Source organism: Mustela putorius, unplaced genomic scaffold, assembly GCF_011764305.1.
Source record: "Mustela putorius furo isolate JIRA1106 unplaced genomic scaffold, ASM1176430v1.1 tig00000145_pilon_pilon_pilon, whole genome shotgun sequence".
Classification (NCBI taxonomy): domain Eukaryota; kingdom Metazoa; phylum Chordata; class Mammalia; order Carnivora; family Mustelidae; genus Mustela; species Mustela putorius.
This window is the reverse complement of record NW_025421294.1, coordinates 3,298,621-3,314,631: the sequence shown is the minus strand read 5'-3', so window position 1 is coordinate 3,314,631 and position 16,011 is coordinate 3,298,621.

Sequence of the window (16,011 nt, the reverse complement as noted above, 5' to 3'; positions counted from 1 at the left end):
CCTGTTGCTCTCTCTAGCTGCAGAGCTTCACTGTCATGTGTCAGTCTTCTCTGCCTTTTCAAGGTCACCTCACCTTGCTCTGTTGATGTGTCAGATCCACTCTCTCCCACTTTAGCCTGTGTGTCGCCTGGGGGTTGACATCAGCTTGAGAACAAGGCTCAAGGCTTCTTCATGATGCCCTACATTGTTGGGGTCCAGCCGAGGTGGGTGTTTGGCAGCCTGAGAGACACCCTGACTTTCAGGGTCCCATTCAGGTCTCCCACCCTTGGGAATAAAGCCCAGGGAGGGACAGTCAAAAAAGGCATGCCCACTTTCTGCTCTCCCACCTTGGTTTCCCTTTATTTTCCTCAGGAAAGAGATAAAGGAATAGGATTTTCTTGTACCTCCTTCCTTCTCTTTTCCCTCGTTAAGCCTTAAACTACAGATATCATCTCTGTAATACCACAGAAGTCAATTAGCTGGACCCTCCTGGGCTGCTTTTGATATGCCAAAGTGTAGACAGGAATTTAGCAACGCCTGTCTTTCTACAAGGCCTGATTTTAAAGCCTAAAATCTCCCAAGGAAATGAGATTGCAGCTGTCTCCTGTCAGGGAGTGATAATTTCTCAAAAGCTTGACCTCCATGATGAGAAAGTGCCATGAAATATGCATTAAAAGAGAAAGTAAAAATCATCGGTTTAATATTTGCTGAAATATCTTCAGTATTTAAACCTCATGTGCCACACTGCCACACTGCACATCTCCTGGGGGTTGAGATTGGTGTTCCCTGCAAAGTGCTACCTGGCATTGTCATCTGTTCTTACTTTAAATGCGTGTGTCTGTCTGGTGGAGACGTAAGTGAAAAAAGAGGGTGCTGGGAAGTAGAAAATCTTTCTAGAATGAAGTGTCAATCAAATTCTTCTCCATGATTTTTTAAGTGTTTTCTTGTGTATTGGGATAATAATCAGGAAAGAGTTTCATTCAAGTTAATAAGCACCAAGAAACTCTAGGTGAAATATATTTTGACTCTCTGTTCTTTGGCTTCCTTCACCAAGAAGCTTCTACTTGGCACCAGAAACTACGGATGTTTTGTGTTTAATCTTTCAACTCTGCCTGTGCTTCAAGGAGAAGCTCATGTTACTTCTATGTTTCTGTACTCTGCCTGGGTAGACAGTCTGTACTCTAGGCTTCCTTTGGTTGTTTTCCATGACAGTTTAAAATGAATATAAAAATAAATGACATGCTGAATTGTACCCTATGAGACAGTGAATTATGTCAGTTAAAGATGTTATTTTTAAAAAGAAAAAAACATATCCACGCACAACATTATTTTTTCTCATTAAAAAGGAAAAGGTCATATCACATAAGCGTCTCAGAATCCTGATTTCCTTGCTGAACCACACACTGGAGTAATACATTCAAATCAACTGGTTTATACCCCATGTATTCCTTTAATGCTATCAAATGCATTTTATGAATGTAATGACATTTTCAAGAACTTCTCTTTTGATAAACATTCACTTTGTTTCTATTTTTTTCTCACTAGAATGATTCTTTATTTAAATACTTTTAAATATAATCCTTTACATCTTAATGCTATTATTTCTATAGCATAAATTCATAGCAGTGGGATTATGTGGATCATGGTATATATATTTTCAACTTAATGAATATAGCAGATTGCTCCCCCCCCAAATCCATTAATTCACATTTACACAAGCAATATAGTAAAATTTTCCCTGAATCTTTGCCAAAAATAGGTATTCTAAGTCTTTATTTTTTACAATCTGTTGGCTGTAAATTATCTCACTGTTGCCTTACCAGGGTTGAATGCTTTTGGTATTTTGCTTTCAACTGACTCTTTCATACTGATTACCCCAACATCTACCGGGTTATTTGCCTTTCTTTTGTTAATTTATAAGACCTATTTGTATACTAAAGATACTAAGCATTTGCCTAACACATATGTTGTAAATATTTTTTCCAATGTGGTTCCTTTTGTAACAAAATTTTAAATTTTGAGTATTTAAATATATCTGTACCTTTTTTTTTTTCTTAGTGTGTCTGGGTTCCCAGAATGGGTGAAACAGTCTCTCCTGCCTCTAGGATTGTATATAAAGAATTTTGAATGGTTTTCATTGTTTTAATTTTTATACATAAGTCTTTAATCCATCTGGAATTTATTTTTGCATTTGGCATGACGTAAGGGTCCAACTTAATTTTTTTCCAGATGGATAACCAGTTGTTCAGGCTCCATTTATGAACTATATGACCTCTTCCAACTGAACGAAATACCACTTTAGTCCTGAATTAAACTCCAGTTTATATTGGGTTTTATTGCTCTTCACTCTCTTTTATTCCACGAACTTACTTGCCTATTCCTGTGCCACTGTTATTTTTGATAGGCAAGTCCTCCCTTCAGCAGTCTTAGTGACCAAAGAGAAGTGTAGGGAAGAACACCCAACAGGTTGCTTAATTAGTTCATGAGAGGTGAGATGAAGAAGTCATGGAGAGGTTACATAGGTAACGAGACAAAGGGCAGAGAGAAGAGAAACGGGGACCAAAAAGGACTTCGGGATAAAAACTGTCCATGAAAAAAATAACATGTAAAATAAAATCCCACCTACCTCTTTTTTTTTTTTTTTCCCTCCCACTCCATAGAGAATGATGTTGTGAATATTAGCAGTGAGATACATGACCACTGTCACGATCAGGTCCAAATGAGCATCATTGTGTTACTGCCAACTGCTGTGATTGGTAATGAGAAAGTGGCTGAAACCTCTTGCCTGTGACGAGCATTGAAGTGAGTTTGAACTGTGAGTTCAGAGATGAACGTAGCTGATAAAAGTGGCCCTCTGGAAGGTGAATCTTCTTTTCTACAAAATGATCAGCCATACTACATTATTAACAGCAGGACTGGGCATTGTTTTGGAAGGTTGAATGTCATGATAGACCCAGCTCATTATTACACATTTGTATTGCCTTCTTTATTTAAATAGCTAAGTGCACAAAGAGAAAGTTGTTTCCGTTTGAAAAAGCTTAGATATTCCCCTGGAGTGAAAGGATTCTTTCTGCCTCAGGAGTTTTTATTTACACCAGCTCTCCCAAGGGTCTCTCCATCTGCTCATTCTTTCTCCCAGACTCAGTTAGTGTTCTGTGTTAAGAGTACAGATTTACATAATTGGCTATTCCTTATTGGAAAGGATGTATTTTAACCCATTTGGGGAAGCATATATTAAAAAAAAAAAGCCACACTGTAGATTTTTGGGGGAGCCTCATTGTTTATTTCTTTACTTTTACATTCTTTCTTGTTTTCTACTTGAAGTGCTTTTTTAGTCTGTATGATTCCCCCCCCCTTATTTAGTTAACTTTGATAATATTCTTTATGAAACTGTTATAGACCTGTTATGCTCTTGTCAACGAGAATGTTATCATTAGAATCCTTCACCTATGGCATAGATATTGTGTTAAAGGAGTGGTGTGGGAAAATTTAATGAAGTCGTTTCAGTAAAGCAACTAGTAGTCATTTTGTTTGTGAACCTTAATTGGGGAAATAGGAGTTATTGTAGAAATAAGATGATACAGGGGTGCCTGGGTGGCTCAGTGGGTTAAAGCCTCTGCCTTCGGCTCAGGTCATGATCCCAGGGTCCTGGGATTGAGCCCCACATCAGACTCTCTGCTCGGCAGGGAGCCTGCTTCCTCCTCTCTGTCTCTCTGCCTGTCTCTCTGCTTACTTGTGATCTCTGTCTGTCAAATAAATAAAATCTTTAAGAAAAAAAAAAAAAAAGAAATAAGATGATACAGAAAAATCCAAACACTCACTTTCTCTTTAGGATGTTTGCATTCCTAATAGGGTGGTTTATTTATAATTCTCCTTGAACAAAAGTAGATAATATAGATCATATTTCTTTATAATTCTGTTTTTGAGTGTTTAAATTAGAATCATTGGCAGGATTTGCATGAACTCGAGCTCTGGATTGTTAATGTGAAAAAATGTTAAGAATGGTATATGGGATGAAGGTTTCAAATTATATACATTTTGTTTTTAAGTAAAGTTACTACTCTCTCTGAAACTACATCAAAAGATGTATTTCAAACCCCCTTGTCCAGCTCTTCTGTGGGATTTTTAGATAAAGGCCTTTAAATTGGCTGTCAGCGAGTAACACCTCATTCTTTTCCAGCCATATGATGTGGAGAAATAAAACCTAAACAACACAATATAATATTGTTGGAAATTGTCTTAGAGAGACAAGCTTTGATTCCACATCTGTAGACCTGGTAGTAAGGGAAAAGATTCCCCTCCCCTTCCTCTCATCATTTTTCTAAAGCTGGTCTCAATTCAAGATAAAAAGAAAGTTCTAAAATTTAAGATTATTTTAATATCAAAGGGAAGCAGTGACAACTGCATTTTCACCAAAATTGTAGGATCATGTCTTCTTTTCAAATTAAGCTTAAAAAGCCAATCCCACATTTTAGTATAGAAGCTCACAAAGGGTAGGGCCAATGGTTAGTTAGCCAGGGGTATTAATAATGCAGCGTTAATCAGACCTTGTTAATATTTTAATAGAAAAAAGAGCATTATTGTGAGTTAAAAGAAGAAAATGTATTTCTAAAAATCTTAAAAATAAAAAAATCAAAATTAAAAGCAACCTTTTGAATTTAGATAAAAAATTTTTGAAATGAGTAAGACGTAGTGAGAAAAAGGACTACATAGTAAGAACATATTTCTGAAATAAGTATCCAATATTTTTTCTCCAAATATTTCTGATCTCTATCCTTTTGTTTTCAGTTTGATGGTTGGCCAGGATCATTGCTTTTTAGACACTTTTTTGATTGAAAATTCCAAAGGCCCAAGATTTAAGGTAAACAGGTGGTGTGGATTAGAGAAGAGTCGAGCTTTCTTTGGAAAACAGAAAAGATTTCCTTAGTCTAAAGAAAAGAAAGACTTGGGTGCCTGGGTGGCTCAGTGGGTTAAGCCGCTGCTTTCGGCTTGGGTCACGATCTCAGGGTCCTGGGATCGAGTCCCACATCAGGCTCTCTGCTCAGCAGGGAGTGTGCTTCCTCCTCTCTCTCTCTCTTCCTGCCTCTCTGCCTACTTGTGATCTCTCTCTGTCAAATAAATAAATAAAATCTTTAAAAAAAAAAAAAAAAGAAGAGAGAGACTCTGCCATCCTGGACAGAGTAGGCCCTGGATCCTGCTTCCTATATAGACCCATGAAGGTCATGAAATATCAAATGGATTGGGATACCTGAGAGAAGAGTCTGAAATCCACAGTGGTGACATTCCAGTATGATTCTAAATAGCCATTTCTGAACAGAAGCACCAGAATTGTCCCCATGTCTTAAAGGAAAGATTCTTTGGAAGTGGTAGAGAAGACCCAGTCTTAAAAATGTTAAAAACCAAACAGACAGAAAAGAGGGTTGCCTAAAATACTTCAGGGATCAGAGTGAGTATCCAAGAAGAAAACAGATAAGTACATACCTGTGTAGACAGAAGACTCCAAGAATCAGAAGAATGTTACCACACCTTCATACTTGGTCAGCCCCCTAGAACTTAGATTCAGTGCCAAAGATGAGAGGGAAAGAGGACACAACATACTGATGGAAATGTGCTTCTGTCATCTGATATGGCAGTTCAAAACAGAAATTCAGTTGATTTATAGAAATTGAAGTTATAATATTTCACATAAGAATGTGGATTGAGATTCATAGTCACTACATTGAAAAAAGTAGAGGGGAAGGATGAGTATCTTATCAGTGGAATTCTTCCACTTTTTACCTTTAGCTGCAACTAGTGAAGGAAAATTCCTCTTTATCTGACAAGAATGTAGTTTTCTTTGGTGGCTGTTTCTTTTTCTTCTTTTATCTATTCTTTCTTTCTTTCTTTTTTTTTTTTTTTTGAGAGAGAGAGAGAAAGGGACTGCATGTGTGAGTGGGGGGAGGGGCGGAGGAAGAGGGGGAGAGAGAGAGAATCTCAAGCAGTTTCCATACTGCATGTGGAGCCTTATGTGGGGCTTGATCTCATGACCCTGACACTATGAGCTGAGCCAAAATCAGATGTCAGATGCTTAACCAACTGGGGCCACCCAGGTCCCTCTGATAGCTATTTTAAAGCATGGCCAAAATCCATGGAATGGCAAGTATTAAAAAGAGCTCCTAAGTGCTGTCTCCATGTTCTGCTGTGAGATAATCTGCAGTGGGAAGCCTACCTACAGTGAGGTGTCAACAATTTTTCTTCTCTTTTACTTTCTTTGTTCTGTTTTCTTATATATTAAAGATGTCTTCTGTTTTATTGACTAGAAAATAGTAATATTTTAATATTTATTTTTGCTGTGATGTAGGCTGTGTAGTACTTTAAAATGTTGGCTTTAGTTTACTTCTCTAGTTAAATTTCTTTGTATCCTTTAATTGTTTTTTTTTTCTCATTACTTTAAAGAACTACTGTCATTAAAATTTTTCTTTTTCTTTTAAAATTCTTTTTACTTTGCCTGATGTTATTAACTTCAATAGCAGTCCTTTCCTCCTTTCTGATTTTGTGTTTTGATGTATTGTTGGTTTTTATCCTTTATCTTAAATTTTGTTTTGCTATATTAATTTTCCTCCCAAAATGTTTTATTATGCTAGTGTATATGCTTTTTCTTGGCTTTAAGATTTAATCCTCTTACTCCTCTACCTCTTCTATATTCTGTTGCTTTATTTTTACTTCCTTTATCTTGAGGGAAGTGTGACTTATTTTCTAAATAGCAAACAAGAAGCAGCATTCAAAGCATGGTAGTGGTTCATTCTCTGTTCACACACTGAACAGAGAAGCCTGGAAGATTAAAGTTGAAAGGAGGGTGAAATCATCTGGCCAAGTGCATGCTTGCCATTTTCTCATTTTCTCATGTGCTATTTTCTCAAGTTAAAATTATTGTACCCTTGGCTTGTGATTTAGGATTTTTTAAAGTAACCAGTTGTCTGTCTATCCATGAACTGGAGAAACCCTCAAACTGATTTTTGAGGAAAGTCTTGGACCTGCTCCTGGGTTGACCTTTGACTCACTTCCATTCTATAAAATGTTTGATGGACTTTCTAATTCTCACAAAAGATTAGCAGTGCTAGCCTGAGGATGAAAATACACATCTTTCTTCTAGCTTCTTTCAAGAGCAATTTGAAAGTTTATGCCAAAATTTGAAATACACACAGATCATTTCCACATTGAAGAATGAGAATATATTCCATGGAAACAATCTAAATGCTCACTTAGCAGGACATTTTAGTTTATTTAACTATATACTACATGTATGTTAAAAAGGAATAAGTTGGTTCTCTGGGTCCAGCAACATTAAAGATAGAATTTCGGGGGGTCTATCTCTGATCTTACAAATAGAAAACTTTCAGGGGGTACCTGGGGTGGCTCAGTCTGTTAAGCGTTTGACTCTTGATTTCAGTTAATATCATGATCTCAGGGTTCTAGGATTAGGGCCCACATCAAGCTCTGTCCTGGGTATGGAGCCTGCTTGGGATTCTTTCTGTCCCTTTCTCCCCAACCCATCTTTAAGGGAGAAAAAAACAAAAGGAAGAAATAAATGATTCAAAATATAGCGGAAAAAATATGTAGGAGTCAAAAATATAGGAAAAAAAGAAAAAGTAAGAAAGCCAAATTGTTAAATGTATGTGATGACATGGTTGCCTTAGGAAGATTTCAGTATAAGATCTATGACCAAACAATTAGTAATAACAATTTAAAAACACTTAGAAATAGTTTTATCTGTGAAACCTAATGTTATAGAAGTTGCCTAACAGATTAGTTTTTTTTTTTTTAAGAGAAAAAAATGTAATGTAGATTTAGTAACAATCTAGGGAATAATGAGTACAAAAGGTCAGAATTACAAGTGTTAGTTAACATTATATATAAGCCTTTTAAATATCACTTTAAATATTAGATATGTATTTTGGGAAAATGATGAAAGTGGTATAATTTTTAATCCTTTTGAGTCTCTTTACAAATGCAGGCAAATAATTAGGATGTCACTTTGGAAGAAAAGAAACACTATCTACAGTAAAACTAACAGACAAGGTTTTCCTAAAACCACACTTTAGAGAAGGTAAGAGCAAATCATGACATTGTATAATCTAGTGGTAGGCAGATAGAAAGAAGCAAAAACCTGGGAGTATTTAAAAATAATCAGTAGGGGGGCAGCTGGGTGGCTCAGTGAGTTAAGCCTCTGCCTTCAGCTCAGGTCATCTCAGGGTCCTGGGATCGAGCCCTGGATTGGACTCTGCTGGGCAGGGAGCTTGCTTCCCCGTCTGCCTGCTTATCTGTGATCTCTCTCTGTCAAATAAATAAATAAATAAAATCTTAAAAAAAAATAATAGGTTTTCACTAGAAAGCACTGTAGGCCAATTTGAAAAAGGCAACTAAAAATGGAAAAAGTTTTTATATATACCAACTTGAGGATAAGTGCAAGTAATATGGTAAGGTCTGAAAAGTCCAGAGCAGCACTATTCACTCTCAAAACAAAGTACAAATCTATGGGAAACTGACAGGAATACAGTGTAAATTAGGCAGAACAGTGTTAGTAGGAACAGAAAGAAGTTTACATAGAAGTGGAGGAGATGTCTACGGCCATACCACCCTGAACGCGCCTGATCTCGTCTGATCTCGGGAGCTAAGCAGGGTCGGGCCTGGTTAGTACTTGGATGGGAGAAGTGGAGGAGAGGTACAGAGCACAGAGATTGTCAGAAAGTAAGAGGCTTTAGCTTTTTTAAAAAAAAATTTAAATTGAAAAAAATTTTTTTAAGATCTTATTTATTTATTTGACAGAGAGACAGCTAGAGAGGGAATACTAGCATGGGGAGTAGGAGAGGGAGAATCGAGCTTCTGGTTAGCAAGGAGTCTGTTGTGGGATTCAATCCCAGGACTCTGGGCTGAATCCCAACGACCTGAGCTGAAGGCAGATGCTTAACAACTGAGCCACCCAGGCACCCCGAGGCTATAGCTTTTAACACTTTATTAAAACTACAAAGTGGAAGGGCCCCTGGGTGGCTCAGTCAGTTGAGTGTCTGCCTTCTGCTCAGGTCATGACCCCAGGATCCTAGGATTGAGCCCCAGCATCGGTTCCCTGCTTAATGGGAAGCCTACTTCTCCCTCTCCTCCCTGCTTGTGCTGTCTCCCATTATCTCTGTTTCTCTCAAATAAATAAATATTAAAGAAAAAAAACAGCAAAGCAGAATTGTTTATAATAAGCAATGCTAGAAAAGCTCTTACAACCTATCCTTCCCTCCTGTAAGTTAAGGAAAATTAAATGGGTTTCCATGGCAAGTAATCATGAGGAAAAAAGAATGCAAGAATAAGGAGCATAATAATGTTCTCACAGAAAACCGAAGCCAAGAAGACAAAGACATGCCCATAAAACAAAAAGTATAACCTGATGATGTAACATTTCAAAAGGACCTAAAAATTAAGAAAGTTATAGGTGATATGAAAAATAGCATAAATGAGACTAAAACAAGAATTGATAAAGAAAAAAAATCATTTCAGAAATAAGTCTAGAATAAACATGAAAGTGAATAGATAACACCTATAACACCTGAAAGTAAATATTATGCAAGAAGAAAAAATGAAGAATAAGAAAGTAGTTCAAAAAAAGTACAAAATGAGGATAGTCAAAGAAGGTCCAATATGCATATAATTAGGGAACCTTAAATAAGAAAATGAAGCCATTGGAAAAGAACACATAGTAAAAGCTGTAGCTCAAAATATTTCTGAAATTAAAAAGGAGACAACTATACATTGAAAGAACTCAACATTTATCTGTTGAAATTTGTCATAAAATTATGTCACTTAAAATATGCATAGAACTGCAGAGTCATAGTACAATAAAATTACTGGTCTTTAAAGAAACAGAAAAATAAACTGAGCACTGAGAATAAAGACCAAGATATTCATCAAAAAAAAGAAAATTTGATGTCATCAAATTTCTTGGTAGTAATGGTTTATGCTAAAAGTTAATTGTATTTATTCAGTTAAAAAAAATGGGAGCCATTTATTTTATAACCAGCTAAAATGACTTCCTGATAGAACAGTTGCACACAAACTGTTACCAACATGCAGTAATTCAAGGAATATTTTTTTCTGAGGAATTTACCAAAGAATGAGCTGAAGACAATGATTAAAAAAAAAACAAAAGAAAATTGAAATAAGTACTGTAAATGAATATTAAATATACATTTGCACATAAAACTAAAACCAAATAGTTATATAATAAAATGTATAGTGCACAATAGCTGCAAACTCCAAAAATGCTAATATAACTATCAAAATAGTAAGGGAGGATAAGAAAAACATGAAAAGTTTAAAAAGCTTACTGATCATTTCATAGTTATTATTGAGATACACTAATATTGTTTTAAGCTAGATGTTCATGGAGATGCAGGAAAAAGAAAAAAAGGTTGTTTTATAGTATTATTCTATTTTCAAATAGAAAATAACAAAAAAAAGGAAAGGTACTAAGTCTTTTATATAACATAAAATAGTATGGCAGAGTTGAAGCCAAAATACAGATCATATAAAAAACTAAAAGGGATTAATTGACGTATTAAAATTTTTTTGACTGGTGAACAAAGCAACACCCCCAACTACCTTAATATATAAGATATGCCCAAAGGAGAGAGATTCTGAATGGTTGGAAATAAAATTATTGTCAAGGACACATCAAGTGAATATATAAGTGGTATTGATATCTTACAAGGTAAAATTGAAACTGAAAAATAATAAATGACAAAGTTTTTTCTCACACCATACACAAAAATAAATTCAAAATGGGTAAGAGACCTAAATATGAGACAGGAATTCAAAATCCTAGAGAAGAACATGTGCAGCAACCTCTTTGACGTTGGCTGTAGTACCTTCTTACTAGACACTTTGCCAGAAGCAAGGGAAACAAAAGCAAAATAAATATTGGGACTTCATCAAGATTAAAAAAAACAACTGCCCAGGGAAGGAAACAATCAACAAATCTAAGAGACAACCTTTGGAATGGGAGAAGATATTTGCAAATGATATATCTGATAAAAGGTTAGTCTCCAAAATACATAAAGAATTCATCAAACTCAACTCCCAACAGAAACAAATATTCCAGTTAAAAACTATGTAGAAGACATGAATAGACAGTTTCAAAGAGGACACACAGATGGCCAACAGACACATGCAGAATGGTCAACATCACTCATCATCACAGAAATACAAATCAAAACTGCAATGAGATACCACATCACACCTGTCAGAATGGCTAAAATCGACAATAGGAAACAACAGGTATGGCCGAGAGTGCGGAGAAAGGGAAACCCTCTTACACTGTTGCTGGGAATGCAAACTAGTGCAGACACTCTGAAAAACAGTATGGAGATTCCTCAAACAGTTAAAAATAGAAGTACCCTATGACCCAGCAATTGCACTAGTAGGTATTTATCCCAACGATACCAAAAATACTGATTCAAGGGAATGAGTGTACCCTGCTGTTTATAGGGGCATTCTCAACAATATCCAAGCTATGTGAAGAGCCCAAATGTTCACAACTTATGAATGCATAAAGAAGAGGTGGTAGGGGGCGCCTGGGTGGCTCAGTGGGTTAAGCCACTGCCTTCGGCTCAGGTCATGATCTCAGGGTCCTGGGATCGAGCCCCGCATCGGGCTCTCTGCTCTGCAGGGAGCCTGCTTCTCTCTCTCTCTCGCTCTCTCTGCCTGCCTCTCTGCCTACTTGTGATCTCTGTCTGTCAAATAAATAAATAAAATCTTAAAAAAAAAAAAAGAAGAGGTGGTAGGTGGGTATAAATATATGCAATGGAATAGTACCCATCCATCAGAAAGAATAAAATCTTGCCATTTGTAATGGCAGGATGGAGCTAAAGTGTATTTTGCTAAGCAAAATAAATCAGTTAGAGAAAGACAAATACCATATGATCTCACTCATCTGTGGAATTTAAGAAACAAAACAGTTGAACATAGTGGGAGAAGAGAGGAAAATTGACTCTCAGCTATAGGGAAAAAACTAAGGGTTACTGGAGGGGAGGTCAGTGCAGGGGAGAGGTTAAATGGGTGATGGAGATTAAGGAGGGCACCTGTGATGAGCACTGGGTGTGAATATGTAAGTGATGAATCCCTAGGTTCTGCATCTGAAACATATCACACTGTTTGTTAACTAACTAGAATTTAAATAAAAACTTGAAGAAAAAAAAAGAGTTGCTGTATAACTGGACCATAAAAATAAACAAAAAAGAAAAACAATAAGGCATTAAGATACTTTGTAAAACTAAAGGCTAAAATTCACAATGAAAATGAATTATCTGTATTTACATGATACAGAAGCATCTTTTATACTGTAGGAGATTGAATGAGAGATAAACAAAAGTTTAATAATATATCAGAAAATCTGAATACACATTTAAAATCCAAAACAGATGAACTAGACTAAAAACTGAAGATGATTTAGAACGAGGCCAACAAGTATTTTCTGTAAGGGGCCAGATAGTGAATATTTTAGAATTTGTGGAACTTCTGATATAGTGACAATAGTGCAAAAACAGCCAGAGATTATACATAAATGAATAGGTATAGCTATTTTTCAATAAAACTTTATTCACACAAACAGGCTGGGCCATACTAATTTGCTATAGAAAAATCCATAAATTCCAAGTATTAGATAAAGTACAGGAGCATTTTCTTATTTTCTTTCCCTAATGCAATTACATTAAAATTAATAATAAAAAAACCCACACACGCACAAAAAAACAAAAACAAAAAAACTCAAACCCATGAAACATTCTAACACTTTGAAACTTCTGCCATTAAATCCTATATCCCTAAGACTAAAAAATGGAAGATAGAGAATTTAAAAATCCAATCTAAAAAGTTAAAAATTAAAACACAAATAAACCCAAATAAGCAGAAGACATTAATTAAAAGCTTAGCACTTTAGCAAAGAAAAAATACCATAAAACCAAAAGGTATGTTTTTGAAAAAAATTTATGTTATTGGCTAACTCAATCAAGAAAAAAGGAGATAAAGTATACATGTACACAGTTAGGAAGCACAGAAGGTAAATAAGCTAGAAAAGAGAAAAATTTTAAATATTTTAAAAGACTACGCAACTCTGTGGAAATACTTTGAATGCCTAAAACTAATTTTTAGGATAAATGGAAAATACCAGAATTGACTCAAGGTGAGTCTACACAGACAAATTAACTTAAAAATACAAAAAAAAAGTGGCTAAGTACACCCCCACAGAAGACACCATTTTCCAGTGGTTTCATGTGAGAATTCAACTAAGATTTTTATGATGACATGACTATACTGCTACTTAGACATTTGAGTTTTTGCTCTAAAAAGGATGAACAAATTCAAGTTTATTTTTATGAGGTAGATAACATGTTTTAAAAACTAATACAGGATTATACCAGAGCAGAAAAAAACAGATTAATCTTACTTATGAATATTGATGCAGAGGTTTCAACTAAATTGATATTATTATATTAATACTTGCCATTATGTTACCAGATCTTTTCATTCTGTTGCCTTAGTGGAGTCCACATGTCTTACTGCTTGAATTACCACAGTAACCTTCTGTCTGATTTTCCTGGCTTGTTTTTTCTTATCAAGTGTTTTTAGACTCCACTGATGAATTAAAATAGAAATACGAACAAGTAGGGTTATGTAAATATAGTTTAATGTAGAAAAAAACTTAAAACTATCCTACCAATAGAACTACATTGCAAGATCATATGATCATTTCCATAGATGCAGAAGAGGCCTAGGGAAAAATCCCACTATTGATATTCATAACACTCAATAAAAAGGAATTGATGGATACTTCCTAATAAGAATAAAATGTGTCTATAACATAATCTTATCATATGATCAGGTAATTCTACTCTACAGGAACATAGGCCCCCAAATGTCTACAATAGTGTTGTTTACAGTAGCAAAAAACTGGAAATAAGATAGATATTTCTGGAAATAAGATAGATAAATAAGATAGATATTTCCAGTTTTTTGCTACTGTAAACAACACTATTGTAGACATTTTGGGGCCTATGTTCCTGTAAAGTAGAATTACCTGATCATATGTACTGAAATATTTTCATTCATCAGACTGTTGTACTTAGTATGAATTAACTAGCACTAAAAGATTGGCTGTGTACTAATCTGCTAATGCCTATCTCTGTAACTTTGGCAGAGCTATTTAATTTCCCTGGGCTTTCAGTGTTCCTTTCTGTGAAATGGTGATAACAGTATCTGCCCTGCAGTGTGGCACTCAGAATTAGAGCTAATATACGTGTGAAGCCCTTTGCACAGTGTGAAACTTGGTAGGCATTCCGATGATGATTACCTCAGAGGTGCACTAATGCCATCAAGTTTACTTAACTGGGTTAGAGCAAGGAAAATCAGTAGAGCTTTATTATAAGGCAGAAGTTACCAGCTTCTTTTCTTTGTGTTGCCTTAGTTGAGTTCACCACTCTTACTACTTGAATTGCTTCAGTAACTTCCTGTCTGATCTTCTTGACTGTACTGTTTCTTCTTATCAACAGTTCTTCACTGGGAGCTACATCCTGTCAGAGCATTGTGAAATCTGCTTAGTAGGCCGAGGCCAGAAGTTTAAACCTTGAATCAGAATAGAGAACATCAGTGCATCACAGGCTGTCCAACTCTGTTTTGTGAAGCTATTATTCAGCTGTTTTTCTGTGTTTAAGTGTACTAGGTTGTTACATAAGAGCATTTACCATGGTGAAGTTTGATAGATCTCTGCATATGATCCATTCTGTACAAGTCAGCTGGAGTGATCTACTGTGAGGCAGATCTGCTTATGTCACTTTCTTATTTATTCATAAATGGCTGTCAATAACTTGTATGAAAATGTTTATGTTCCTTACCTGCAAGGCCCTTTGAGATCTTAAACTATTTTCCAAGCCGTGTCTCCTGTCCATGGTCTCTATATTTCCCCAGTCAGGACCCCAGTGATGTGTTTGTAGATAACTGAACAATTTATACTGTTGGCATTCACATCTTTGCACAAACAGTCCCTTCCCCCTGTTGCCCCTTTCCTTCTTCTGTGACGATTGTTTCCGGTTCTTGACTTAAAATTCAGCTTATGACACTTCTTTCAGGAAGCCTTTCCTGATTCTGTGCCCCTCCTGGGCTCTTCAAGCACCGTATCATTGACTTTATAATGGTACTAGTTAAAAAATATGAAAATCTTAGTTTATTAGTCTTTCGTGCCCACTAGAACACAAATTTCTTGAAAGCAGGGACTGTGTTTGGGTGCCCTAAGAATCCTCAAATAACAGCAGAGAAACTGGTATCTTCCAGGTCCTCAGTATATTTGTTGATTGACTGACTGTGCTTCCTTGGGTTGCAAATGAGAAAGAGATCCTGGTATACATGATGAAAATGTTAGGAATAACTTCTTTTTTAAGTTCAAAATTTGGCCTTTATTATTTTTTATTATAAGGCAAAGGAAAAAAACAGGACCATTTGGAGTCTCTGATAGAAAAACAGATCTAAATGCGGTTACCCTTTCATATATAATGGTCTTTTGTCTATTAATTTTAACTAGAGTACTATAGTTTTGAAACTAGGGCTTTAGTGCCTTTGATATATATATGTGATATATATAATATGTTATATATGTCATATATATATATATATATATATATATATGACAGTTTCCTCATGTCTGAAGCAGCTAGTTAAACAAAGTTTATCTGCAGAGCTGCTTTGGTGGCAGCTATCCCAGTAAACACATCCCTTGCATTATATGGTATTAAGTCTTTTCAGCCAAAAGATATGTCAAACCATTAGTTATCAAAGAAGAAGTAACACGTGGGTAGTGAAAATTCCTTTAGATAGATCCCATGTGGATCTGATATAAATAAAATATATCGTTACTCTTCAAAGATGCATTTTCTGGGTTTTAGACCATTTTTATTTTACATTTTCCCTCTCATTTCCTGTCTTTTGATCATTTCTTGATGGCTAACAGCTCTGTAAGAGCAG